Source organism: Mustela lutreola, chromosome 2 (assembly GCF_030435805.1).
Source record: "Mustela lutreola isolate mMusLut2 chromosome 2, mMusLut2.pri, whole genome shotgun sequence".
NCBI classification, from domain to species: domain Eukaryota; kingdom Metazoa; phylum Chordata; class Mammalia; order Carnivora; family Mustelidae; genus Mustela; species Mustela lutreola.
In genome coordinates, this window is record NC_081291.1 from 199,470,408 (window position 1) to 199,498,219 (window position 27,812).

General features: G+C 39.6%; 1 long non-coding RNA gene across 2 annotated transcripts in view; it reads left to right on the plus strand.

Moving 5' to 3' along the window:
• The first annotated feature begins 414 nt into the window (after positions 1-414).
• The window catches only part of LOC131825272 (uncharacterized), a 99,846-nt gene continuing 72,448 nt past the window's right edge, over positions 415-27,812 (plus strand). For both annotated transcript variants that reach the window (XR_009351186.1, XR_009351187.1), the window contains exons 1-2: positions 415-498; positions 16,404-16,508. This is a non-coding gene — a long non-coding RNA (uncharacterized LOC131825272). The remainder of the gene's footprint in view (positions 499-16,403; positions 16,509-27,812) is intronic.

Consider the following 27,812-nt stretch of genomic DNA (forward strand, 5'->3'; position numbering starts at 1 on the left):
GGATTCATCATCTTCTAACATACAAGACAGTTTTGTTGATTTTGGTTATTTATTTCTCTTTCTCCCTTCTAGAATGTATATCCCACAAGGAAAAGGATTTTGTCTGTTTTATTCAGCAATTTCTAGTTTCCTGAGTAGTGCTTTACACATACTGGGGTATTCTGTTCAATAAATATTTGTGGAAGGAATTATTAAACATTTCAAAAAGATCATTGATATATACTGAATGAATGTCTATGTCCCTTCCAAATTCATATGTTGAGATCCTAACCCTTTGGAGGTGGGGCCTTTGAGAGGTAATTAGGTTGAGGTCATGAGGGTGGAGTCCTATGGTGGAATTAGTATCCTCCTAAGAAGAGGAAGGGAGGACAGATCTGGCTTTTTCTCTCTCCCCACCACATGAAGACACAGTGAGAAGACAACCATCTATAATCCAGGAAGTGGACCATCACTGAATCTGTCAACACCTAGATATTGGACTTTCCAGCCGCCAGAATGGTGAGAACTAAATGTCTGTTTTTTAAGCTACCCAGTCTTTGGTATTTTTTGTTATGGTAGTTCAAGCAGTCTAAGACAATAATTTTTAATACCAACTTGTGAGTTGTTTCTGTCATCATTGTCTCATTCATATTCCCGTTACACAACACTTATGTCCCATTTTTCTCATACATGCTAGAGGTCTTTGTCACTTTCAGCCCAGGAGATTGCTTTCACTGGATGCCAGCATATACTTGCCAGCACAGGCCAAGGAGTTAACATTCCCAAGATCAATCCTCAACCTACCATCCTCCTCCTTCAGATGGTCCTACTCTGAAGTGTGTCCTAAACAGTGTTTTAGAGGCCTCAGAGGGACTGAACCCTAGTGGATGTCCACATCCTTGAATTGATTTCCTTTCTTGCCTTACTTTACTTCCCTGACTACCTGTTGATGCTTCTGCCTCTTCTCACAAATGAACTATTTTTGTGTGTGTGTCTGCTTCTGGGGGAATCCAGCTAAGATAAAAAACAAAAACAAAAACAAAAACAAAAACAAAAAAAAACACCTTTGTCAAGAAATCTCTGCCCCTGTATTTCTATTTCTTTTTTTTTTTAATTTTTAATTTTTTAAAATTTCTTTTCAGTGTAACAGTATTCATTGTTTTTGCACCACACCCAGTGCTCCATGCAATCTATGCCCTTTCTAATACCCACCACCTGGTTCCCCCAACCTCCCAACCCCAGCCCCTTCAAAACCCTCCTATTGTTTTTCAGAGTCCATAGTCTCTCATGGTTCACCTCCCCTTCCAAATTCCCCCAACTCCCTTCTCCTCTCCATCCCCACTTGTCCTCCATGCTATTTGTCATGCTTCACAAATAAGTGAAACCATATGATAATTGACTCTCTCTGCTTGACTGATTTCACTCAGCATAATCTCCTCCAGTCCCATCCATGTTGCTACAAAAGTTGGGTATTCATCCTTTCTGATGGAGGCATAATACCCCATAGTGTATATGGACCACATCTTCCTTATCCATTTGTCCGTTGAAGGGCATCTTATTTCTTTCCACAGTTTGGCGACTGTGGCCATTGCTGCTATAAACATTGGGGTGCAGATAGCCCTTCTTTTCACCACATTGGTACCTTTGGGGTAAATACCCAGTAGTGCACTTGCAGGGTCATAGGGAAGCTCTATTTTTAATTTCTTGAGGAATCTCCACACTATTTTCCAAAGTGGCTGTATTTCTATTTCTTAATGTTCTAGTTCTCCAAAGGGATATACTGAGTCAAAAGTGGATTTTTCACTGGTTTTGGGTATTCAATTTTAAAATCTTTATATTTGGGGTATTTTACTTTATGAGTCTTGGTTTTAGGTGAGAGTTTATCTCTTTCTGTAGGGGCTAGAAGCACCATTTATTCACTTTGTTTTGCCTCTTTTGAAACTAGGGCTTAAGCATGTGACCCCAGTTTGGCTAAACAGATGGATCTTCCCCTAGATAATGTCTGGCATGCAAAGAAGACAGGCTAGCAAAGAGTCTCCTCAGGTCGTGTGACTGTTTCAGCAGGTTCCAGTTTCTGGAGACTGCATCAGTGCTGGTGCCAGCAGCAATTACTAGCATCCAGTGCTGTAAGAATCAGAGTACAAGAGCAGTGCTATTCTGTAGAAATGTGAGCCATATGTCCTTAAAATTTAGAGTGCAGGGCACCTGGCTGGCTCAGTCTGTAGAGCATGCAACTTTTGATCTTGGGATCAGAAGTTTGAGCCACACATTGATTGCAGAGATTATTTAAACAAATAAGAACTTTCTGCTAGTTTAACTTAAAAAGGTTAAAAAATATACCCAGGTTAAATTAATTTTCAGCACATACTTTATTTAACCCAAATGTTATTTTTTCAGTGTCTAGTCAATTTAAGAAATTGGCCTAGATAGAGCTTAGAGGCAGTGGGCAACTGTTTCTTTTTCCTTTTCCTTTCTTTTTCTGGGGAAGAATTTATTTATTTATTTGACATAGAGAGAGTGCATATGAGCAAGGGAGGGGCACAACACAGAGAGAGAGCATGGAGAAGATTTTATTTATTTATTTGGAACAGAGAGAGTGAGAGCGCATGAGCAAGGGAGAAGCCAACACTCTGCTGATCAGAGAGCCCATGTGGGGTTTAATCCCAGGACCTGGGGACCATGACCGGGGTCGAAGGCAGAAGCCCAACCAACTGAGCCACCCAGGTGCCACTGTAACTATTTCTTCATACAGGACCACATCCTTGCTGTGCTGTGATTAGTGCACTGACACTGATCTCAGAACCACTGAACCTCCTTCTGTTGCATCTCTTAACAATTCAATATTCTCTCAGTACTCACATTTTATGCCACAGTTGGTTTCTGTTATTTGCAGCTAAGTGGCCTCTTGATAATACAAATTTAAATCAGAAGTTTGGGCATAGACATTTAAAGGAAGGAAGGGATTTGAAACTGCATATCTGTCTTTGTTAAGGGTTATTATAGATTGGATTATTGTTCAACAAATATCCCCCCCCACCAAAAAAAAAAATCACCCTCCACAAATAGTCTCCTACTATTGGTAGAATATTCTAGCTTGCCTTACTGAAGTTGGGTTCAGCCATATGACTTGCTTTGGCTGATGGGATATTAGTGGGTATGCTGTGAGCAAAGATCTGAGATGTGTTTGTATGATGGTTGCCTGCTGTCTTGAATTTCTACCATTAGTATGAGAAAAGATATGCCCCAGCTAGCCTGGTGGTCCAAGGAGGATGAGAAGTATGTAGAACAACTTGACCCAATTGAACCCTAGCTGGATCAGCCAGTTTTCGCGAATAAAAGGAAGACCAAGTACTTATGTTAAGCCATCTAATTTTGTTATGCAGCATTACTGTAGCAATAGCTAAAGGTAGTGAAAGGGAGTGAAAATGCTTGCAATTAAGCAGTGGGTCTCTGGCATACTATGGTATGCACAATCTGTGAACACAGTAAATTAAATGACTCATGCTGGAATACAGTGCTAATTGAAGGAAGGGATTGGGTGACCAATTAGATTCTGTTAGGGGATGGTAGGAAGACCTATTTAAGACCTATAGAATACAGTGTTTACTGATAACATTTTCACATAGCTTAACCAAATAGATTTACTAATGTAAAATCATGTCATTTCCTACTTTAGGCATGGATTGAAAAATCAATGACTTTTTTGACTCTGCAAAAAGAGTACCACATTTCTTGTAGCCACTGGATTAAGTGTGCCAAAAGACACACACAGTCACTGAATCTGCAGCTTACATTCAATATCAGTTGAATTTACAGCCTTGTCATGTGCCCTCTATGAATTCTGATATGAAGGTATTGATAGGAATGGAGATTTTGTTACATGGGAGGAGCTTCATCTCTCCCTGAGTTTTATTGCCAACTAAAGGAGCCCTCCGTCATTCTGTGATGGTACTCTTTTGCCTTTGCTTGAAGACCTTTAACAAATCTTTGAGCAGACCCATTTAAGAGATTTACCTGGCCGGGGCGGGGTTGGGGGGCAGGTATGGGAAACCAGTTCTTCTGTCCCACGCTTATCTTCTCTTTGTCTCCTGGGTTTCAATCTTTATCAAGTCCTAGCATGCATTGGGAACCAATTTAAAAGCAAATCTGTAAGATAAAAGAATTCCCACAACACGTTCAAAATTTAGTATTGGAAAGTGTGTGTGTGTGTGTGTGTGTGTGTGTGTGTGTGTGTGTGTGTGTGTGTGTTTATGGACTCTTAATGACTGTGTGTGTGTGTGTGTGTGTGTGTGTGTGTGTGTGTGTGTGTGTTTATGGACTCTTAATGACTGAGGCCTAAATAGGGGAACCAGTGGTTTTAGATCAGGCTGATTTTAGCATGATGGGGACACCCACTGAAATTCTGGATTTGATGTGCCTCTTCAAGCTGGGAGTAATTCTAATTGTTTTCTTGCTCAGCTGACTTGTCTAAGAGACAAAGCCTCACACTGTGTTTGAATCAGAAACAACCAGTGGCATTATTAGTCTAAAAGCCAGCAGCTGTTGCTAAAGAAGAGCAAACTGATTTCTCCTCCAACTTTTTATAACATACCTAGATGGGAAGAACATAGGGAAAAAGGAGGAAAGAGTAAATTGGGGTTTTTTTGATAATACAAGTGAATAAAATCAGACCCATATTATGCATTTGACAATACTTATTTTCTTTTTTTGATTCATTAGAAAATTTTCAAAATTTAAAATTAGGGAGACCTCTGAGGGGAATGATTCATTCACTCATTCATTATTTCATTAAAACATGTGTTCAATACCCAATATGTTCACACAGTATTCTAGGTACTGGAGATACAGTGGTAAAACCTAGGCCAATGAAAATTTCCTCCTGTAACTTAGAGTCTAGTAAAGGAAGAGAGAGAAGAAGCAAATAAGTGGAAATATACAGTATATCAGAAAATGATCTATGTAAAGAGAAAAATAAAAATCAGGGTAAATTATTATTACCAGAGTGAGTAAGGGCTCAGTTTTTTTTTTTTTTTTTTTTGAAATTGACACCAAGTTTATTGCAGGCTCTCTTTGCCTGGGGCCGCTTAGTACAAATTAAAATTTAAAAATAGATTTTTTTTCCCCTAAGAAAATGCATTGCCACAGCTTGATCAAGACAAAGAGGATTAAGGAAACCCCACTCATAAAAGGACCAATCTGACCCAATTCTCCCAAGCCAGTCAAGGAAGTAGGTGAAATTCTGCATCAGTGGAAGCAAGAGCTCAGGCTCCTTACCCAGCAGGCCTTGCATAGGGTGTAAAGGCTGGGGGTGGCTGACACCCCCTTCAACAACTGACCTATCCCCCATTTTGAGTGCACATTTCTTAGAGAGTGAGTTAGCTTGATGAAGGCTGACTTGAACAGTGTGTCACGTCACTTAGTCATAGGTGACCGGATTCAATGAATTCAAAGCTCTCATTTCCAGATGAAGAAACCAGGACTCAGGAGAGAAAGTCACTTGTCCAAAGGTACTCTGCTAGCAAGCAATGATTCCAGTACTTTCTCAGCTTTTCTGGGAGGCAAAAGGAGAAGAAAGTTACTTTTCTATCCACCAACATTCTTAACTCTCAATGAAGTATTGGGTTGGAAGGTCTGCTCATCGGAAGCTAATTCTTTTTCTTATCATAAAAGTATTCTTTGAAAAACCATTAGGAAATAGAGATAAGCAAAAATATTTTAAAAACACCTAAAACGTTGACTTGTTTCACCTGTGTACTTCTTCCATACCATGCATCTGATGTGTTTTCTGCTTTTCCCCCACTTCAAAATATACCAAGAGCATCTTTCTCTGTCATTAAATATTCTGTGATAAGCTCACAGGACAGAAGCATTTATTTAACCCATTTTCTATTGTTGTTTCGAATTTAAGTTTAGGTTCTTTATCATTACTCATCGCTGTAAACTGTGCTATGATGACCATCTTTAACAATGTTTGAACCTCCACGATTATATCCCTGAATTATATAAGGGTTCGGTTTTTAAAAATGTTGTTGGGAAAGGTGTCACTGAGGATGTAATGTTTGAGCCATGGCATAGAAGTAGCCTTGTGCATTTCCAGGGCAAGAATATTCCAGGTAGAAAGAATATGAAGTGCAAAGGCCGTGGGCATGACTGGCTTGCCGGAGGGAGAGAATAGTAGGAGAGGAGTGAATCAAGGTGATAATAGTAGGGAATGAGGTCAGAAATATAAAGTCAAACCACTTTGCATTATTCCTTTACCAATTAGATGGAGAACAGAGGGTTATACAGTAAGTAGTAAAGGATTAGAAACTAACACTGATGTTAGATATGGCCTGATAGCCTTCCATCAGCAAGTGGAAGATATATTCAGGATCTAGTCTATCCAGTTGTAAAGGCAGAAATAAGTTGCATAAGTAGTTTCCTTAATTTTCATCTTCCTGCTTCCGCTGCCCCCACCTCCTCCTCCTCCTCATCCTCCTCTTCTTCTTTTTAAAGGATTTATTTATTTATTCATTTGAGAGAGCGAGAGCAAGAGCGAGAGTGAGAGAGAGAGCGAGCACAGATGGAGAGGGAGAGGGAGAAGCAGAGTCACCGCTGTACAAGGAGCCCGATGTGGGGCTTGATACCAGGACCCTGGGATCATGACCTGAGCCGAAGGCAGCCTCTTAACCAACCCAGGTGCCCCTCACCTTGTGTCTTCTTACTGTCTTAGATTCCACTTTCCTGGGGCAATACTTCAGATCAATTGACTGGAGAGGAAAATGTCTGAGTCTGGTTCAACATGGTTCTGCATGCATTTGCACCTACTAGGAATAGAATCCGATGACACCATTTCCTCCTTTAAGAGTGGCTTTGTAGAATTGTGAGAAACGAAAATGCTCCCAGTGGACATGAACTTATTATTATCCATTTTGTCTGTTAGGACAAAGCCTGAGGTAACAGTACTGATTGATGGGCTGTGGCTAATGGTATAAGCAGATTGTCAGGGACCTAAAAGTAAGAGAATTGTAAGACTGATCACAAAGGATTGGGCAGAAGATATCTATGGATGAATCTTTCTGGGGTTTCAAGTGTGACAAAATGTATCCTTATGTGAATGACCAACAAAAGGCCACTGGGAATGAGGCTTTTAATTATCAGGTGGGCAGGGTGACTCCATTTATGCTGCTGGGACTCTCTCCAATCCCCCTTAGTACTTGATCAAAGTAGTTATGGTGACAGGCATTAAATAAAATATGGACTTGCCTTGAAAATCTGGCTGCTGCACTTGCCAGCAAAGCTACCAACCCTAAGCTTGTAGTGTAGTACCATACCCTGGGGAGGCCGGCTAGACCTCCCCTATCATGGAGGGGGCTTGGACACTTTAGATTTTAATTTGCCTTTCTTCTCATTTTTTTCCCCTTCTTTTAGTATCATCATTCATGCACTGAGTATTTTATACACTCTTAATGATATTTCACTCAACCTTCCTCTGACCAAAGAGGTTTACTTGACATCTGAAAGGAGTGGGAAAAATGGTGACTGTGTGGTTTGGGCCACCCCAAGACCCAGAAGGATCTGGGGTCCATTTAGATAGTCTCACATACAGTGTAGCTGAGATAGGCCACCTTCTGAGTAGGAGACTGTCTTATAATATCTTTTTAGCGAAAGACCAATATACCCTGTTATATCTCTCACAAATTGAAAATATGGGTCTGGAGAAAGTAGGCTAGAAGTGAGAATGGAACTTCTCCCAATGGTAACTAATAATTCACTTGCAATTTTTTTACTTCCCGTTCTCATTCTTTTGGATTTGGTTTGAATATGTCAGTATTGACTAGCAGGATGTTGCCACCTAGGATACCGATTTCATGATATCTGTAGCTCACCCCACCTCCTGTCATTTAAGTGTCCTCATGCTACTGGGTCAGTGGGCCGAAAGGAAGTCATGGCTATGGGCTTGTTAGTCCTGTCAAAGGTCTCACCACACACTGGGTGCAGAGAGAAACGTGGATAAAACTAGTCATCTTCTGGAGACCCTCCTAGTACTGCTGTGTTTGCTGACATAAAATAATTTGATAAAAAGGACAAGTCAGTCCTTTATTGGAAGAATCATAGCTCAGATACACTAGGACTGAAATTTTCAGTCACCACTGGTTGAGGGTCTCAACTTCTGACTATCTGCAGTACAGGTTGGAGTCATTCCATGAATGAAACATGGAGAAGGGAGATTGTGAGTGCTTTCCTTTCTCACCCTGATGCCTTGGAGTTTATCAAGGGCTTCCTTTCCTCAAGGGCCCTAAACTTCAATTTTTGGTCCCCATTTCCATGAGCCTAGGAAGCTCCGTCATCTTTTGAGCCTCCACTGAGAATTAGCAAATACCATGAGAGAAAAAAACACTCCGTCAGGCTCACCTGTCTGCCTCCCTCTCCTTTCTTGGATTTTAGTGTCCCAAGTCTTTAGAGCCTTTGTGGCTTTATGATACATTTTGACTTTTTTTTTTTAAATTCCATTTTTCTAGTTTACTTGGTAGGGTGGTAGGTCTGAAACAAGCTGACCTGTTATTAGCACACCCATGGAACCATGTTTGTTTCCTTCTTGAACTTCCAGTCTCAGTTTGTAATTATAAACTCATTTCATGATAATTTGCTTAATTCCTGACTTTTCCAAAACATGTCATTAGGTACCACACCTGTTTTTGCTCATGGTAGTATCCATGACATAGCACAATGCTAGGCACATCACAGATAGTTAATATTTAGAAAGCCAATGAGTGATTGAACATTGGACAAACTGCTTATTATTAATAGCTAAACACTGTTTAGGATTAAGATATGACATTGAGTCTGAATATCTGATCTTATAACCTATTGTTTATTCTTAAATCAAAGTGAGGCAAAATGTTTTGCCCTCTGGATCAAGGCTTGGTCTCACATGGATTTTAAGTGGCTCAGGAAGGAATGAGTGTTAGGAGAAATCATTACACACAGTGAATGACCATCCATTGTGAGGGAGGAGCCCAAGACAGTGACATAGAAACAGCTGGTGGAATAAACACTAAGCAATTCAGAGCCACTCAGAAAATGGGCAGGGGGCACCTGGGTGGCACAGCGAGTTGAGCCTCTGTCTCTTGTTTTTGGGTCAGGTCGTGGTCTCAGGGTTGTGAGATGGAGCCCTGTGTTGGGCAGAGTCCATGTTTTATTTGATTTTACATACCCACTGTTGTAGTGGCAGAACAAGGAAAACTCTCTGATTGCTGGAATGAATAAATCAGTGTAGTATCCACTGGGAAAATTATACAAGCAGTAGCTCCACTCTCTCTCTCCAGTAATTTCCTCAGGATAGTTACCCTACAAGGTGTCACCTATAAGGAGCCCTTCAGAGCAGGCCGAAACCGTGTCCTTGGAAAACCATAATCAGAATCAGTGCTTCTGTAACACCTTGCTCAACACTATAGATTCTGGTATTCTAACTCTCTGCCCACTAAGACCCGTAGGAGTGAGGGGGGTGGTTAACTTCCAAATTTTAACATTAAATGCCTATGGTACAACTTATTGTTAGGTAATAAAGCCAGCAGCCACATCTGACTTTGGTTTCTGTATGTAACCAGTCCACTGTATATTAACATATTTTTGAGCCCTTTAAACACAAATGCTTGTCCTATAATTTGTCCTCAGAAGAAAATGTGTTTTGAATAGATAATATGTGTTTTTTTCCCAAACGCATGCCCCGTCACTCAGACACATTAGCTGTGTGTGTGTGTGTGTGTATCTCCTCTCCTGTCGTGCCTCATCCTAACTTTGCCTTCTTGGTAGGTCAACCTGTTTGTAGCAGAAGAGGTGAACTCACTCCCAGACCTTTGCAGATCCATAAGAGAGTCTCCCTTGGAGTTACCTGTCAGGTTCTCTGGCCTGTCTCTGGAATGTCCTCACTGCCACTCCAAGGTTACACCCCTAGCCTACCCATGATAGAATCCCTTCAACCCAAGCCCTGGTGGGAGCTGGCAGCCTTAACTTGTCCTTCATATCCTGGAAGAAACATATATCCCTGGAGATCTTGATGAGGTGGATATTATCTGGGAACACTTTTTCACTAAAATAATTAAAAAATACTTAGGCATCAATATTCTAGATCCCACGTAATGTACTATTGTTGTGTTCTTGCAGGAGCCAGCCATTTCTGTTTGTCTGTCCTGATTTGTCTTTCCATCTCTTCCCCTGTCTGCTCTCATATTCCCAAATGGCCTTTGTATAAACCAATGGTGGTTTATCACAAGCATCGATGAGAAACTAACGGGGTATGGGAAATGGAGGGTCATGACGGAGAGGCATCAATAAGAGTAGAAGGAAAATCCCAAACATCCTGTCCATACAGGCCTGTATGATTGTCACATTTGCTCTGACATTTAGCTTTGGTTTTCCTGGTAGTCAAAGCAAGTAGAAAGACTTACTCTTCTTGTTAGAAAAGAGGACGTATCTTGATTCCTTAGAGAAGGCAAAACTGGTATTTTTTTTTTTAGCAATGAGTTCTAAAAAAATGTTTTCAATGTGGTCCTTTGTATAAGGGGCATCAAATGAGGCAATGTTCTTGACTTCTTCCACATGCCATGTTCAAGGATGGGTCTCTTCTGTTGTCTTTATTTTTGATTTTTTTAGATACTTATTTATTTACTGATTTATCTAGCTATGTATGTATCTATTTATCAGTCAATCAGAGAGTGAGAGAACACAAGCAGGGGGAACTACAGAGGGAGAGAAACAGGCTCTCTGCTGAGCTGGGAGCCTGATGTGGACTTAATCCCAGGACCCTGGGATCATGACCTGAGCCGAAGGCAAACACTTAACTGACGGAGCCACCCAGGTACCCTGATTTTGTTGTCTTTAGATAATCATGAAATAATCTTAAAATGTGTCTTAATAGAGCTCATTCTGTGAGGACCTGTCTCCAATAAAAAGCTGTCTAGACCAAATGAATTTTATCCTCCTGAAGCACTGGCTCATCCCTAGGACCTGTCCAAGGAACAGAGCTGAATACAACCATTTTCTTTTCCCTTTGAACAGTCCATATTCATTGCTGTCAGTGTCATTCAGTTCCCTTAGCCATCTGAGCATGCCATTCTGGTTGTTCCCCTATTTGTTTAATTTTTGGTGTCTTGCTTTCAGCTACTGTTGTTATTAATTCTCATCAAAACCAGAAGAGTCCCAGTGTCAACTGAATTTCAGAATAGCTGAGTTTTAAAAAGTTGAAAACTTTTTAAAGATTTCATTAATTTATTTCAGAGATAGAGATCTCATGAGAGAATATGAACAGGAGGGTAGAGCAGAGGGAGGAGGAGAAGCAGACTTCCCGCTGAACAGGAGCCTAAAGTAGGACTCGATTCCAGGACCCTGGGACAAGGATTGTTTTTCAGAGTTCACAGTTTCTCATGGTTCGTCTCTCTCTCTGATTTCCCCCAACTCACTTCTCTCCATTTACCACTGTCTTCTGTGTTATTCCTTATGCTCCACAAGTAAGTGAAACCATATGATAGTTGACTCTCTCTGCTTGACTTATTTCTCTCACCATAATCTCTTCTGGTCCCGCCCATGCTGATACAAAATTTGGGTATTCCTCCTCTCTGATGGAAGCATAATATTCCATTGTATATATGGACCACTTCTTTCTTATCCATTTGTCCATTGAAGGGCATCTCGGTTCTTTTCTCAGTATGGTGACTGTGGCCATTGCTGCTATGAACATTGGGGTATGGCTGGCCCTTCTTTTCACTACATCAGTATCTTTGGGATAAATACCCAGTAGGGCAATTGCAGGGTCATAGGGAAGCTCTATTTTTAATTTTTTAAGGAATCTTCACACCATTTTCCAAAGTGGCTGCACCAACTTGCATTCCTACCAACAGTCTGAGAGGGTTCCCCTTTCTCCACATTGTCTCCAACACTTGTTGTTTACTATCTTGTTAATTTTGGCCATTTTAACTGGTGTAAGGTGGTATCTCAATGTGGTTTTATTTGAATCTCCCTGATGGCTAATGATGATGAACATTTTTTCATGTGTCTGTTAGCCATTTGTATGTCTTCTTTGGAGAAGTGTCTGTTCATGTCTTCTACCCATTTTTTGACTTGATTATCTGTCTTGTGTGTGTTGAGTTTGAGGAGTTCTTTATAGATCTTGGATATCAGCCTTTTGTCTTAGTGTCATTTGCAAATATCTTCTCCCATTCCGTGGGTTGCCTCTTTGTTTTGTTGACTATTTCTTTTGCTGTGCAGAAGCTTTTGATCTTGATGAAGTCCCAAAAGTCCATTTTCATTTTCGTTTCCTTTGTCTTTGGAGACAAACCTTGAAAGAAGTTGCTGTGGCCAATATCAAAGAGGTTACTGCCTATGTTCTCCTCTAGGATTTTTATAGATTCCTGCCTCACATTGAGATCTTTTATCCATTTTGAGTTTGTTTTTGTGTATGGTGTAAGAGAATGGTCGAGTTTCATTCTTCTGCACATAGATGTCTAATTTTCCCAGCACCATTTATTGAAGAGATTGTCTTTTTCCCACTGTTTATTTTTTCCTGCTTTGTTGAAGATTATTTGACCATAGAGTTGCGGGTACATATCTGGGTTCTTTACTCTGTTCCACTGGTCTATGTGTCTGTTTTTGTGCCAGTATCATGCTGTCTTGGTGATCACAGCTTTATAGTAAAGCTTGAAATCAGGTAACATGATGCCCCCAGTTTTGTATTTTCTTTTTCAACATCTCCTTGGTGATTCAGGTTCTCTTCTGGTTCCATACACATTTTAGGATTATTTGTTCCAGCATTTTAAAAAATGCCGGTGGAATTTTGATTGGGATGACAATGAAAGTATAGATGGCTCTAGGCAGTATAGACATTTTAACAATGTTTATTCTTCCAATCCATGAGTATGGGATGCTCTTCCATCTTTTTTTATCTTCTTCAATTTCTTTCATGAGTGTTCTGTAGTTCTTCGAGTGCAGGTCCTTTACCTCTTTGGATAGGTTTATTTCCAAGCATCTTATGGTTCTTGGTGCGATAGTAAATGGAATCAATTCTCTAATTTCCCTTTCATATTTTCATTGTTAGTGTATAAGAAAGCCACTGATTTCCATGTATTGATTTTGTATCCTGCCACATTATTGAATTGCTGTATGAGTTCTAATAGTTTGGGGGTGGAGTGTTTTGTTTTTTCCATACAAAGTATCATGTCATTTGTGAAGGGAGAGAATTTGACTTCTTCTTTTTCCTTTGAATACCTTTTATTTCTTTTTGTTCTTATTGCTGTTGCAAGGCTTCTAGTACTATGTTGAATAACAGTGGTGAGAGTGTTTGGTAGGGGTAGTGAGATCAGGAGTAGTGAGATCAGGAACATAAGAAGTTCCTGATCTCAAAGGGAAGGCTGTCAGCTTTTCCCCATTGAGGATGATACTCACTGGTTTTTCATAGATAGTTTTTATGAAGTTGAGCAGTGTTCCTTCTATCCTTATCTTTGAAGGGTTTTGATCAGGAATGGATGCTGTATTTTGTCAAATGTTTTTTATGCATCAATTAAGAGCATCATGTGGTTCTTCTCTTATTGATTTGTTCTATCACATCGATTGATTTGCTAATGTTGAACCACCTTTGCATCCCATGGATGTACCTTTGCATCCCATGGATGCTTAGTATACTTTCCCCATACAGCGTGTGTGTTCTAGGAAGACATGAACTTCATCTTATTTATTTCTGAATTTTGGGGTTAAAGTTTACAATACAAATTGGCACAAAATATGCTGCGGCTTTTATTTACTATAATTGATCTTATCAAGCTCTGGGTACCCTAGTTCTGCAGCTAGTGGGAGCCCGAGTGTTATAGGAAGCACTTAAATTGCCTATTAGAGGTAACTCAACCTCCTCTGGTTTAACAAGTGTTTCTTTGTGATCAATTTAGTTTTTATGATTGGGCTTTAGGGCAACTGGTAAAATGAAATAGCTCATCAGTTCAAAGCATAATTTCCATATTAGAACTCTTTTTTTTTTTCTCCAAATACTTGTTCAGAGAGAAAATTGAACTGTTTAATATAGTGTGGAGGTAGTCTTCTGGTGTTGGGCTACCATCTCTATTCTCGGTGTCTGTTGAGGGATTAGCTTTTTCAGTGCCTCGTTTTCATTAGCTGGTATCCACAAGGGTATGGGTAGATTTCACCTAGTCTACTTGGGTTACCTGCTTGGCTCTCCTCTTGACATCTGTAGTCCCTTCCAGTTGTGTGGGTTTTTCTGGGTTCTGTGGTTCATCTCTCCCAGTACTGGATCCTTCAGATTTCTCAACACCATGGCTTCCAGGGAACCCATCTGGGCCATGAGAACTCCAGGATCTCCTACATGTCAAGTATTGTCATGGCAGATAAGGATATTCACTTCCAGTTGCTTATGTCTAATCTCCCCGTGGTTGAGAGAGGCTGTTTTGAAATGATAGGAAAATTTTAAGAGAAAGAACAACTTTAGTCTGTTAGATTTCAGCAAAAGGAATGCCATTCAGAAAATCATTGTCATAAGAGAACTGACAGAGCCAAGAAAAATGGAGTAAATTTTGCTATTCTTGTTGGCAGAAAGAGAGCTTTCAGTTAGCCTGTGCTAAGATACGGAACCTGGATACTGTGGTTTGTCAGATTGGAGAGCTGATCTAGAATTACTGAAGTATAATAACAGTAAACAAGGGGCACCTGGGTGGCTCAGTAGGTTGAAGCCTCTGCCTTCAGCTCAGGTAATGGTCTCAGGGTCCTGGGATTGAGCCCCACGTCGGGCTCTCTGCTCAGCGGGGAACCTGCTTCCTCCTCTCTCTCTGCCTGCCTCTCTGCCTACTTGTAATCTCTGACTATCAAATAAATAAATAAAATCTTAAAAAAAAACAGTAAACAACTATTATGTTTCAGTATAATAAATATAATAGAAAAAAACCTGAAGGAAGGTAATTGGTTTTAAGATATAGAAATTTCAGTAACTCTGACCGTGTTTGGGATTCACATCCTCAAGAAACAGAGAGAGATTATCAAACTTTTGTATAATAATTTCTATTATTAGCTCCCAGTAAAAACTGCTATTGAACAGTTAAGGTTGCTGCTATTAAGGTTGGACAATGGAACTGCTTCCATGTCATTGTGTAGTCCTCGGGGAACCGAAGATGAGTAACTGAATGTGGGTAATTCCTCATACTTCTTCTAGTAAAACACTGCCTGTGAAACAATAGAATCCAGTAGGTAGTGGGTTGCACATTTAGGCAGTGAATAATATTTGCTCCTCTCAGAGATCATTTCACTTGGCATCACTTGCTTTTCCTCTTCTGCTGAAAACTTCTAGAAGTTTTTTTTTTTTTTTTTAAAGATTTTATTTATTAATTTGACAGAGAGAAATCACAAGTAGACGGAGAGGCAGCCAGAGAGAGAGGGAAGCAAGCTCTCCGCTGAGCAGAGAGCCCGATGCGGAACTCGATTCCAGGACTCTGAGATCATGACCTGAGCCGAAGGCAGTGGCTTAACCCACTGAGCCACCCAGGCGCCCCAAGAAGTTTTTTTTGTTTGTTTGGTTTTTTTTTTTTGTTTTGTTTGTTTTTGTTTTTGTTTTTTTTTTTTTAGAGAGAAGGTATAAATATAAAAATTATATTGCAAGAATTCCCATCAGGCTGATCTGTTTGCTGAAACACTTAAGACCAGCAGGCGTCAGAAGAATATGACATCAAAAGCCTTTTTCTCTCAGCTAAAGCAATCTTTCACACCAAGGTATAAAGTATTATCAAGATTCAGACAGGAAAATGCTGAAGCACTCTGTTATTTCTCTCCCTCATGTCTGTGCTTTTTTTTTTTTTTTTTTTTTTAATGTTTAAGTTATTTTAGGCATTTTATTTTTTTGTTTCTTTTTGTTGGTGACTAGTCAGCCCTTATTGACTCTTTAGTTCTTTGGATTATTCACTTGTAAATGAATGAAAGCATATTTATTATATTGTTAGTTAATCAGAAATTCTCTGATTATTCTCTTTCTGAAGTTCTACAGGAATTAAAGACATTCTCATATGATTTAGCACTTAATTGTATGTCATTTTGTCGTTGTTTACTAAAACTTACTGGGTTTGTCTTATTTCTTCCCTAAATAATGGGCTTCTTGTAAAAAAAAAATAGTGAAATGGTGAAATGGTTAATTCTGTTTATCAATTTGACTGGATTACTGGGGTGCCTTACATTTGGCGGGACATTATTTGGACTGTGTCTATGAGGGTGTTTCTGGATGAAATTAACCTCTGAATCAGTAGACTCTAAAATATGAGTGGGTCTCATCCAAATAATTAAAGACCTAAATAGAACAAAAATATTCAGGAGGAGGGAACTCTTTTTGTCTGACTGCTTTAAGCTGGGATGTTGGTCTTTTTCCACCTTCAGATAGGAACTGAAACATTGGCTTTTTCTAGGTCTGGAGGCTGCCAGCCCTGAGAATTTATGCCATTGGCCTCTGGGGTCTTGCCGACTGCAGATCTGGGGAATTCTAAGCCTCCACGGTTGTATGAGAAAACTCCGTAAGTAGATCTCTTTATGTATACATATATTTTACTAGTTCTCTTTGTTTGGACAACTCTAACCAGTACTATGGGTCATGTCTGTTATTTATTTCGTATCATCCATAGGACTTAGTACATCATGGTTATGTTAGAAACTTAAACTTTTAGAGAACTGTGATTCATAAAAGGTAGTCAGTTACTCTGATACAAATCCTGACAACACATTTGTAAATTCTTGAGTACTAGAATTGTTGCTCTTGTTCATTTTGACAAAGGTAGAAATAAAGGTAGTAAAAAAAATGCAGTATTGACCTTGATTAGGTGGTGTCAAATGAGCTAAATTTCTGTATTTGAATGATGAATTGTAATTACAGCACACTATACAGCATGATTCTCATCATGAAAGATGTTATTTAAATGATAATTTAAATTCATTTCATCAAAAGCCCATGTATATCTTCTGAAAGTTCATGATATTGTAAGTGGCATAAGAAAGGCTCTATTTGGGGCGCCTGGGTGGCTCAGTGGGTTAAGCCGATGCCTTTGGCTCAGGTCATGATCTCAGGGTCCTGGGATAGAGTCCCACATCGGGCTCTCTGCTCAGCAGGGAGCTTGCTTCCTCTTCCTCCTCTCTTTCTCTCTCCCTGCCTCTCTGCCTACTTGTGATCTCTCTCTGTCAAATAAATAAATAAAATCTTAAAAAAAAAAATTCTCTTCCCTACTGTTTAAAAAAAAAAAAGGCTCTGTTTGTCACTACTGCCTGTAAGGTGTGTAAACCAATTAAGGCATGCCATCTTTCCTGTAGCAATTGTTGCTTTTGACCACAGACATGGCATACATTTGGAGTTGTTTTTCAGTTAGTTGTGATAAATGCTTTGTCTGATTTCACCTCTGACCCTTGATACGGATTTGCAGGAGGATGGTTGAGATCAAAGTTTTAACGTTTGTTACAAAACAGAGTGAAGCTATAGCTAATCAGTGACAAATTGAACTCTGTGGTTTTGATCGGGTTGGGGTAGTAACTGAATTAATGGATCAAAGTTAGAAAATGTGCCAAACTGTGCACCAGAGATAAGTGAGCAGAGAAGCACATTTGTCATAAGTGGACCATGATTCTGTTCCCTTCAGCGTGTGAGGATACGGATGTCTTCACATGAAAGAGTATTGTGAGCTCTTATGTTTACTGAGCTCAAACACTTCTATTCTTTATTATAGGAATATTATAAAAATAATTTATGAAAATATGAAAAGTTTCTTTTCTCCTGAGAAAAGAGCTTAGATACCTAGGCTGAAAAATCTGAGAAAGAAGAAACATCAAATTGACAAGCATGGAAGAAAAATTTCCTCCAAAATGTCTGGTATTCTGCATTTGCCACTGATCTATTTTTTATATGCATTCAAAAAGAATTATTTTCCCTGATAATTTGGTAGATTGCCCCTAGAGATACTGAAAAATATAACACTTGCTAATGTTGCCCACTGGCTATTGAGCATGATAGAGTTAAATACTCTTTAGCTGCAACTTCTCGGTGGAAAGTTGGTGCTATTTCAGGGGCATTAAGCATGGCATCCCTATTACTTTCCAGGAGGGGTGTTCAGCTCTGTTCTCATTAAGTAGCTTTTCTCCCACTTCAAATGTGACACGAATAAAGCCGTCTCTATCACCTCAACCTAGTGTAGACCTATCATGTGGATGTTCCTCATGGGACACAGAGGACTCAGATCATGGGGCACAGAGGACTCATATCAGTAGAAGATGCATTTTGTAGATCAAGTGGAGAGTAGTGAAAGCACCCACGTTTGCAGCATAACTATTAAGAGCAGATATCAAATGGAACATTGAACAAACCCATGAGCAGATAATAAGAATAACGATTTTGCTTGAAGGAAGTGAGCTCTGGATCATGCATGTAAAACCACAAATAGTATGTGGCTTTTGACAGAAGGGATGCAGAAATGGATAAACAGGAGACAAGAGAACTAGGACCTGGATTGAACCCCAACAGTGATGATTCTCCTAATCATCCTTGACTGAAGATTTTTACCAAAGACATTGAGGAGAATCTGGAAATTAGTATTAAAATTTCTCTGTATGCTATTTATTGTTTGTATTCAGGATATAATAATTATACTTATTAGTGAATTATAAAATAAAATAAGTGATATAGGCATCTTTTTAAACAAATAATTGTACAAGTATTTAATTACATTTAGGGTGGGGTATATGAAGGAGAAATATGTTTTTTTTTTTTAAAGATTTTATTTATTTATTTGACAGACAGAGATCACAAGTAGGCAGAGAGGGAGGAGGAAGCTGGCTCCCTGCTGAGCAGAGAGCCTGATGTGGGGCTCGATCCCAGGACCCTGAGACTATGACCCAAGCTGAAGGCAGAGGCTTTAACCCACTGAGCCACCCAGGCATCCCAAAATATAAGGTTTTAAGAGAACACATATGGGGGAAACTGATCTAGGTGAAATATTTATTAATGGCAGATGAGTCATGGAAAACTTCCCTTTAGAAGTCATCCAGAAGTCCATATTTGAAGTCTGCACAGGTGTTTTTAGAGACTGAGTGACTGTGGACATATATAAGTAGGGGGAAACCAAAGAAAATTAGACTGGCTTGTTTCTGAGGTCTGTTCTAATTCAGACATCCAATGACATGTTAGTAACTTCTGAATTTTCACCTGCACATAGTAGGTCTCATTAACTCAGCAGCTAAAAGTATGTATGGCAGGTATGATAGAAGGTGTGACATGAATATCTTTGACTCCAACAGACTAGGATGTTTTGGGGCCACCAATGGAGCCAACCTGTGTAGGGGTATGTTGCTCCTGATATCAGTCACAGGAAGCAACTCAGAAAGCAGAGTGTTTCATGATCCTTAGGATTTATTCATTTTCCTCTGCCACATATCCATATAATGGGATGCCTTCCTCTATGAAGTATCATTTTTATTGTACAATGCAGATACATTCCCTCTAAATTAATTCTTTTATCATTACAAAGTTCTTGAGTTAAAGCTCTCCTATTGTTGGGGGTGACTGGGCTGAGAAGACACTGCCTGAACACAGCTATCTCCACTTGGGTCCCAGAAGAGCTGAACCTGGAATTCAGTCCTTGTCCAGAATGCTGCCTTTGCCATACTCATTTCAGTCTGGGGTGTTAGATGATATCTACCCTTTTTTGGATATCATGAAGTCTGTGTAACAGATTTGAGGGAAAAAAGTGAATGTGACTAAAAAGAATGTCTTCAGCACTTTATTGAACTGACTGCTCAATCCCTTAGTAAGTCTGACTAATCCTGGTGTATGAGGTTATGCTGGAGGAGAGTTCACACCTTTCCTAGATCTGGGTGTTCTCAGGAGACATCCCTCTCACCCAACTCCAGAAATGGAAGTCAATCAAGTAACAAATATTTATTCATCCCTTCTTATGGGTCCAACACTGAGCTAAGCATGAGGTTTACAAAATGGAGGCCTGCTGTATTCCTGAACTTTGAGTAATTGTTCTAATTACATAAAAGCACAAAAGAAAGAATTGCCACAGCCCAAGGTACTTCATCTTAGCTAGAGAGGCAATAAGATACAAATTGAAGAAAATCAGTGTGACCTGAAGCAAAGAGGTTTCATGAAAGAGGCATAATTGTAGAGATACTTGTGGAAGGAGGAGGTTAGGGGAGAGGGGAATGGATAGGCAGATGGGAGGAGCAAGTCCACCATGCTAAGAAACCGGTCCCAGGTTTGGGCATCATCCTGGGACTTCAGCCTAGCTTTTGTGGCCATCACTGGTCCTGTATTTCTATTAAGGCCATAGGTGCCCAAGATACAAATAATATCTATATCTGTCTTCTTAAACTGAGTTTCTGGTATTAAGTTCCCTCATATTTCAACTCCACCATCTTGACTGTTTGTCTTCCATAGGAAGAAAGAATTTAAGAGAGAGAGAGGGATGTGGTTTTGATCTCAAGATTTATGTGTATAGTTTCCTGTGCTTGCTTTTCTCAGGAGGGGTTATTCCTTCTCTTTGTTTTTCAGTTGTATACACAAGTCTCTGTAAAATAAGACACCAGTTGTGATATAGATGCTAGTCCTCCCTAACCATCTGTGTTGTTTTCTTATTCCTGAGCCCCCAGGAGACCACATTTTTCTGGGCTCCCTTGCAGGTAGGTGTAGCACTGCGAACATCTGGGCAATGGTGAGGGAGCAGGAATGATAGGATCAGTTCCAGGCTGGTGTAGAGAACTTCTCAGGTGCAATTCTCTTTTATTCCCTTGCTAATTGGAGAGGACTCTAGGGAACCACACAAAGCTGTGGCCTCTGGCAGGAAGGGCCGTTGTCCCTGAATTGTGAACATAGGACAGAGCCTCCCCTCCCCTTTGTTGTTACCTATATTGGATTATGATATGTGATGATATGAACCAGAAGGAATCCTGGTGAGTTGATTTCCCAAAGCAATATCATGATCAGTTTAAAGCATATGGACACATTTCTCACAATGGAGCTCAGTGATTTCTGGTAAATTTTGCAATAAAGTTTTTCTTTGGAAATAACCTCAAGAAAGGAAGGTGTTAGGGCAATGTGATGGTTAATTTTGTGGGTCAGCTTGGCTAAGTTGCTTAATTAAACTCTAATCTAGCTGTTGCTGTGAAGGCATTTGTAGATGCAGTTAATAACTATAATCAGTTGGCTTCAAGCAAAGGACATTAACCTGGATAATGTGGATGGGCCTCGCATCAGTCAGTTGAAGGCCTTCAAAGCAAAAGCTGAGGTTTTCAAAAGAAGAAATTCTGCCTCGAGCCTATGGCAGCAGCTTCTTCTTGGATTTCCAACCTACCAATCTCCCATGATTGCAGGAGCTAATTCCTTACAATAAATCTCTGTACACACACACACACACACACACACACACATGCACACACTCACACACACAATTGGTTCTGTTTTTCTGTTGAATCTTGGCTGGTACAGGTAGACAATCATTTTTGTAGGTTTTTTTAATTAAGCCTCAGGAATGGTAATTGCTAGAATAATGTTTTGAACATGAGTTTTCTAAAAATATATGTTATCCATTATTAAATATGGTTAAATGGATCAATGAGTAACCAACTGGAGGTTTAAGTGCTATGAAAATTACTATTGAGGGTTGAAAGTAAAAAATGTAAATTAAACCATATAATGATATGATATTAAAATGCTCTAAAAATAAATAGGAACACTCATACATTCATGCTTTTCTTTTGTCTTAAGAAATAAAATGACCTAGTTCCCCGTGCCCCCCCCCAACATAAAATTGAAGGAATGTTGCTATCTAGGCCTCTAATAGTTTCCAGTTTCTCAGCAAGTAAGATACAGGTTTGCTCTTCATTTCTGCAGTGATTAAGTATATTTCATGTATAAAAATTGTTGGTGCCCTCTGGTGGACAGAACTCAAAACAAAACAAAACAAAGTGAAACATATAAGTCTATAATAGTCCCCCCTTATCCAGGGTTTTGCTTTGCTTTAGTTTTAGTTTTAGGTCTACCAGTGTTGGGAAACAGATGATTCACTCTCCTCCTGACAAAACATCAAAAAGTCCATAGTAGCCCAACACTATGTCACAATGCCTGGGTCACTCATCTCACTTCCTCTCATAACATAGGCATTTTGTCATCTCACATCATCATAAGAAGGTGGATACAGTACAATAAGATATTTTGAAAGAGACCACATTCACCTTTTACTACAGTGTATTATTAACATTTTCTATTTCATTATTATTGTGGTTAATATTTTACTGTGGCTAATTTATAAATTAAACTTTATTGTAGGTATATATGTATAGGAAAAAACAGAGTGTGTGTAGGGTTCAGTGCTATTTGTGGTTTCAAGTATCTGCTGGGGTTTTGGAATGCTTCCCCCTTGGATAAGCAGAGAGGTGCTACTGTACAGAGAGCAGTCTGCTATTTTAGTATGTTCTCAAAGTTCCTTTCTAAATTTGGGAATCTTAATGCATTTTTTCATAGAAGAGAGATTAGCATCTCAGATTTGTTTATAAATCCCTATTATAATACATGAAATACTTAATATATGGCACCCAAAGTAATAGAGCCTAACAAAAAGTGAGACAATGATTCCATGAGAAGTGTTGGAAACTATCACTTGGGAATGCATTGCCATCTCTCCTGCTGTGGCCTTGACTGCAGTGGAAGACTGCAGGATCCCTCTTTGAGGTGTTTCCAGGGGCAGGGACATATATGTTTTGGTGGAGGGCCATAGCTGAAGGTTTTTAGGAATGGCGCTTGGTTGAGGGGAGGTGGGCCATGGAAAGAAGTGAGGCCGAGCTCAGCTTTGAGGAGTGGGATAAGCCGCCAAGATTGCGAGAAATAGGTGATCTTGGAACTAAGGTGCATAATGGGGTTGGAGGAACAAGAGTGATTTCAAAGACAGGGAGAGGGCAGTAAAGAACAATGGTAAGGGCTGTGGTGCCTTGAAGCTGGCTTGTACCCGCTCGAGAGAGCTGATGGTTAAGTTTTCAACAATTCTTGGGGCTCCTGGCTGGCTCAGTCAGTTAAGCGTCTGCTTTCCTGCTCAGATCATGATCCCAGGGTCCTGGAATCTAACCCTGTGTCGGTCTGCTCAGTCAGAGACTGCTTCTCCCTCTGCCTCTGCCTACCCATCTCCCTGCTAGTGCTCTCTGTCTCTGTGACATATAAATAAATAAATAAATCTTAAAAAAAAAAGTTTTCTAGTTCGGCCCAGACATTATTAAAAATTGAGCCATAGGGGCGCCTGGGTGGCTCAGTGGGTTAAGCCTCTGCCTTCGGCTTAGGTAATGATCCCAGGGTCCGGGGATCGAGCCCCACACCGGCCTCTCTGCTCTGTAGGGAGGCTGCTTCCTCCTCTCTCTCTCTGCCTGCCTTTCTGCCTACTTGTGATCTCTGTCTGTCAAATACATAAGTAAAATCTTTAAGAAAAAAAATTGAACCATATAAACTTACAATTAAATACTTTTTAAAATAATTTAAAAAACCAATATACACTCAAAAACTCATTGCGTCCTAATTATTTTGCTACATTTTACTATTATTTAGTAAAACCATCTATTGAGATGATTTGTGTGTTTTGTATTTGTATGGTGGAAATGCTATGTGCCTCCATGCATCTTTTATTACCAACTCTTTATTCAGTGATACCAGTGGTTTGTGAGTTGGTCATGGTAGGGATATTTTTGTCAAAGAAATCAGAAAATACTACAGACCAAAGCCCCTGGATGGTTGTGGAACATTGGACTCCAACACCACTGGATAAGCAGTCTCTTTGGGAACAAAAGAAGCAGCTTTCCTATTTTATTATTTAATTTAATTCAATTTATTCTACCATCTATGCTGGAGTGTTGCTCAAGTTCATTATTCATTCAACAACATTGTTTTATTGAAGTATAATTGACATACAGCATTGCATTAGTTTCAGGTGTACAACATAATGATTTGACATTTGTGTTCATTGCAAAGTGATCGAGTGCACAATAAGTCTAGTGACCATCTGTCACCATACAAATTTACAATATTTTTTTCTTATGATGAAAACTTTTAAAATTTCCTTATTTTGCAATTTCCAAATTTTCAGTATGGTGTTATTAACTATAGTTATCATGCTGTATTACATCCCCACAACTTATTTGTTTTACAACTGGAAGTTTGTACCTTTTGATACTCCTTTGTCTCATTTCATTCACCCCTAACCCCCAATCCCCTCTCCTCTTGCTGTTACCAATCTGTTCTCAGTATCTACAAATTTTGTTTTGTTTGTTTGTTCATTTGTTGTCTACGGCCATACCACCCTGAACGCGCCCGATCTCGTCTGTTTGTTCATTTGTTTTCTTTTTTTTTCTTTTTTTTTTTTTCTTTAGGGGAAAAGGGTGCATAAATTTATTAGTAATCAGGAGACTAAAATCTCAGTAAAATACTACTATCTTATTAATGACCCACCAGATTGGCAAAATGTGGAAAGTCTTTTTTAAAATTCTTATGTATTTATTATTTTTTATTGTGTTATGTTAGTCACCATAAAGTGCATCATTAGTTTCTCATGTTCATTTGTTTTCTAATTTCCACACATATGTAAAATCATACAGCATTCATCTTTCTCTAACTTCTTGTATTTAGCATTAATACTCTCAGGGTATTCTTTCTTTTTAATGGAAGAGTATGTATATACATAAATATATATGCAGATATATATTTCATTGTGTATGTGTGTGTGTGTGTGTCTGTGTGTGTATCTACACATCTCACATCTTCTTTATCCACTCATCTGTTGATGGACATTGAGGTTGTTTCTATATCTCGGCTGTTGCAAATAATTCTGCAATGAACATAAAGATGCATGTGTCTTTTCAAATTGTGTTTTTATTTTTTTTTCAGATAAATACTTAGAAGTGGAATTGCTGGGTCATATGGTACTTCTAGTTATAATTTTTTGAGCAACCTCCATGCTGTTTTCTATAGTGTCTACGCCAATTATAGTCCCACGAACAGTGCATAAGGGTTCCCTTTTCTTCCCATCCTTACCAACACTTGTTATTTTCAATCAACAGTAATTTTTGATTCTCTGTTTGTTGAGAGAGAATTTTCCATGGGTCATCGTGCTTCTGCATGTCTTACAAGAGAGGCACCGACTGCCGTTTATCCCAGAATATCCTTCCAGGGATGTTCACGTAGCGAATGGCTGTGGAAGATAGACATCGTATTTCCCTCTGGAGCAAAGGGCTGGCATGCCTACTACCATCATCAATTATTTGGATTCTTTTAAACTCATGATTTCTCTCCTGTACTAAACCTACTGTGTGTATGCGTGTCATCTGGTCTTTTTGGTGTCACCCTGTAGGACTTGGGGTTCAGGGAACTGGTGCAAAAAATGCTAACATTCTGGTTCCTGGTATTGCTGTCAGTAATACATTGTCCTTCATCTCTGACCCAGTGTCATGTTTTCTACCAGCATCGATGAAACTGTGGCAGGCTGTTTCCTTGGCTTGCCAGTAGGGTAAAAGTTCTGACCCTTCCCCTTTCTTGACAGACTGTGTGTCAGGCCCTGGGACAAAAATCCTGTAGAGCTCAAAATATTTTGCGGGGTTATAAACAAAAAGCATTAACACTAAACATTAAAATTATATGGAGTTTAGGGAGTGAGAAAGAATTGGACAGTGCTGTGCTAGAGTAGTGGGAGAGTCAGGAGGGAATCTACTCCACATGGATTTTTGGGGCAGTTCTCTCGAAGGAGTGGTTGAATAAGAAGGGGGTTAGGACTGAGGGGTGAAGAGGGGGTTCTGTAAAATAGTCCAGGACATAGTGACCCAATGAGGTGGTATTTGTTGATGGATTAATGAAGAGGATTTTTAAATTGGGCGGGGTTTACTTTTCTCATTACCAAAGTGAATAACTGGGAAGGGAGGCATGAGGTAGTCATAATAAGGGCAGGGGACTCCTGCCCTTTGTCCATGTTGGAATCAGGTGAAATTCCACATTGTATAAAGGTTTGGGATTTGAGGACATCTCTGGAAACAATACTTGAAAAGTAGATGGCGTGGGGAGGGGGCATTAGTGCCGTGGGCGGAAGGGAGCAAGGAAGGCAGAGAGAAGGCTGTAGTGAGGGAATGAATGAGTTCCCAGGTGGGAATTTATGAGTCAGGGAAAAACGGCCTGGAGTTTAAAACTTTCCTCCTCACCATGATTTTGGAAAACAAGGTAGCCAAAATCCATGGAGTATACATATGCTGTTGAGAATTAGAGTGAGGATAGCCTGTGTCAAGGACTGAGGAGAAGGTATTTGAGACCCAGTTCCTAACACTTAGTTGGTTGCTGTGTGACCTCTCTACTGTCATTGTAGGATGTGGCGCTTTTAACTAGAGTTTGCTTTCACAGACTCATGGGAGACCTCTAAGACTTGAGAGCAAAGACAGAGCAGTAGCGTATAAAACTTCTCTTAGACTTCCACAATGTGAGTTTGAGTATTTCTGTGAATTTTAGAATTATGAGTTAGAAAGTTCCACTTAAAGCAATTTAAGAATAATATTTTATACTTAGTTATTTTTATTGACATAAGCAGATATTGCATAATGTGTGTTCTAGATGGAATCTGTAAATCGGTTATAATTGCCTGTTTCTTTTAGCACCAGCCATTAGACAACTTAAAGTATGTACAAAGCGTCTCTCCCTGGATAATAAGTTCTTCACTGGCTGCCAGAGATTTTCCAAGTAAAACGCCAACAAAATAAATCTTGAAAACACCCAAATTGTTTGACTGTAAAATTTCACTTAAATGAATATATTGTTGTAATAACCCTAACCCTTACATTTACCAAGCACTTAACATGTAGTATCATAGTCCCATAAGATTCCCCCCAAATACTTATTTGTTATTATTCTCTCTCTCTCTCAAACCCAGAGGAAGGAGCAGGCTCAGAGGTGTAGTGAGTTGCTTCAGGTCACATAGTTACTAAGTAGCTGAGTCAGGAATTGGGTTGTGAACATTAAGCCTTTTGAACATCAAGGAGTGCTCTCTGATCTAAGGTCTTAAGAAATTTTTGCACATTGTACTTTTATTGCTTCCCTTTTAGTTTATGGGAATATCCTTGCTCTATGCTCTGATTCTTGGGGTCACTGTCTGTTCTTGCTGGTCCAGCTTTCCTCCATGTTTAGGTCTGAATTCTGATCTGAGTCCCAGTCTTCATCCTGTGGCAAAGCAGGATTATTGCCTGTCTTGAGTAAAGTAGGTGGTGCTTTCTCCTACCCTAAAGTTTTGGAAAATGCATCCAGAGAACACTCTTTCTCTTAAGATTGGGCCATAATGGGCCATCATGAACACTGATCCCAGCACAGTTTAACTTAACATGCTATTGGTGAGAAGGAGAAAACATATCCATTCCTTATTTAGAAGAAAAAGTCAGGGCTAAATATGTATATTTGTTAGGCAAAAACCTCAAAGATACTGTCTCTAAAACAACCATCCTCAGGAATATTAAAAGCTCTCAGCTACCTAGGGAACCTATAAAAAGGTTGTATCTAGGGCTGAAAATACAAAGTATGAAAAAAATTTCTTGACATAGTTGGCAAAATCACGTAGGGTGAAGTTTTTGAAAATAACACAATAACATAATACGAAGTGCATGATATCATAGGTGTGTACTTACCAACCAAGGGAACTCAAGGTAACTACCACCGAGGTCAAGAAACAGCACTGCCAGGGGCGCCTGGGTGGCTCAGTGGATTAAAGCCTTTGTCTTTGGCTCAGGTCATGTCCCCAGAGTCTTAGGATCAAGCCCCACATCAGGCTCTCTGCTCT